The sequence below is a fragment of the Triticum urartu genome, chromosome 7 (assembly GCF_003073215.2).
Source record: "Triticum urartu cultivar G1812 chromosome 7, Tu2.1, whole genome shotgun sequence".
In the NCBI taxonomy this organism is placed as follows: domain Eukaryota; kingdom Viridiplantae; phylum Streptophyta; class Magnoliopsida; order Poales; family Poaceae; genus Triticum; species Triticum urartu.
In genome coordinates this window covers 398,892,026-398,893,833 of record NC_053028.1, presented here as the reverse complement: position 1 = coordinate 398,893,833, position 1,808 = coordinate 398,892,026, and positions in this window count along the sequence as shown.

Sequence of the window (1,808 nt, the reverse complement as noted above, 5' to 3'; positions counted from 1 at the left end):
GTGGATAAGTGGCCGGTGGGAGACTGAATCCGCCCACACTAGGGAAACGACGAAGGGATCGAAGGACCTCCCGCGCCAGCGCTCGGCCAGAGATAATGGTGCGACCAGCAGTGGGTCTCCTCCCTCGATGTAGACGACGGCCTAAACACTGCCCCTCCTCCCCTTCACCGATGGAGGGGGATACGTCCGGATCTGTAACCAGCGGTGAGGATAGAAAGACAATGTTTTTTAAAGGGAGAAAGACAGTTTTACCACCACTATCTTGTTTAGATCTAGAGAGGATGAGAGTGTGTGAATAGAGCAAACCTAGCAAGCAAGCGCGGAGGCTCTGGCCTATATATACGTAGTGGGGTAGTTTTCCTTTTTCACTCCATCAAAACAATCATTTAAAATTGTGTACGTGCCAGGTCGCTGTTTTTTAGTTGTTGATTGTTTTTTGAGATAGCTACCCGCTTATTCCAAGTGGTGTTACGGTGTGTCTGGTCGCACTTTGTATCGTTCAAGTCTGGTACAAGACCCTCCATTAAATGAACAACCACCGCCTCATAAAATTTGTGAACAAGCCCGCAGCTAAAATTATCAAAAAGTGTGGGCTGCCCCAACATGCATTATTATTTATATTTTGTATCTGGGAGTATCCTCAAAACAAAATGTGAGAGTGCAATATTTATTGGGCCCCTTTGTAATTGGTGCTAAATTTTGACCAAAAATTTAACTGACAAAATGTTAGTGCACGTTAACAAAAATTATATCATTTGATTCGTATTTGAACATAATTTTCAATGATGTCATTTTTTATGATGTGCATCAACATTTGGTTAGTTAAATTTATAGTCAAAATTTGGCAAGGTGCATTAAATCAACACATGTAAGTATCAAAAGGAAGGTCATGGCATGCATGCATGCATTGTAATTAACGCATCGGTAAATGCAAATTATTGAAATATATCGAGTGCAGTGCTCTGATGTGTCGTGTCAACTCGTACACCAACGATAAGTTTGGTTACTACAATGCCCTCTCCCTCGCGGACTGAGCTCCGATGCCTGAACTGCACTTGCCTTTGGTTGTATGACAGGTGGGACACCCACCTATTGGGCCCACCTATCATACACGCAAAGGAAGGAGCGGTAAGTCAATGAAGCTGTGTTCCTCCCTCGCCCATGAGCATGGTGGCTGGCAGGACTAGGAGAAGCTTTCGCTACACACTCTCCCTCCCGCACGCGGCGGACATGCAGCAGTTCATTCGGTGTTAGATGGCCAGAAGCATACTGTAGTACTCCTCCACTGCAGTAGTACTCCATCATTCTTCGACTCCCCGAAGAGGCGAAGAGCCAAGCGCAGCCCGGACGCTCGTGTGGCAGTCTCATGTGTAGAGTAGTCTAGGATAGCGTGTACCGTGCCTGTAAGCTTAAAATCATTGGGGTCGGCTCCATGCTATGAGGCCGTCTCGAAGCTTTTTTTATTAAAATAATATTCTAGCCCCACCTGTCATCCTGATGATTGTAGTTTGCACGCTCATCTGGTCAAGACAGGAATATATATTTTAATTTGCAATGGGGTAAATGTTAGAGGTTGCAGCAAATATATTGTACACTGCAGGTCTTTCAGCCAAGTTTAGAGGCAACAATGTGGGGCCAGTGCTATGATGTGTCACGTCAACTCGTACAACCAGGAGAACCTTGATTTTACTACTACACGCCTTCTCCCTCGCCCATGTGCACGGTGGTTCGCAGACAAGGACATGCTTTTTCTTAGGCTGGTCATAATGGAAAGTATCATATACTAGTATCATGCATATGATACTAGT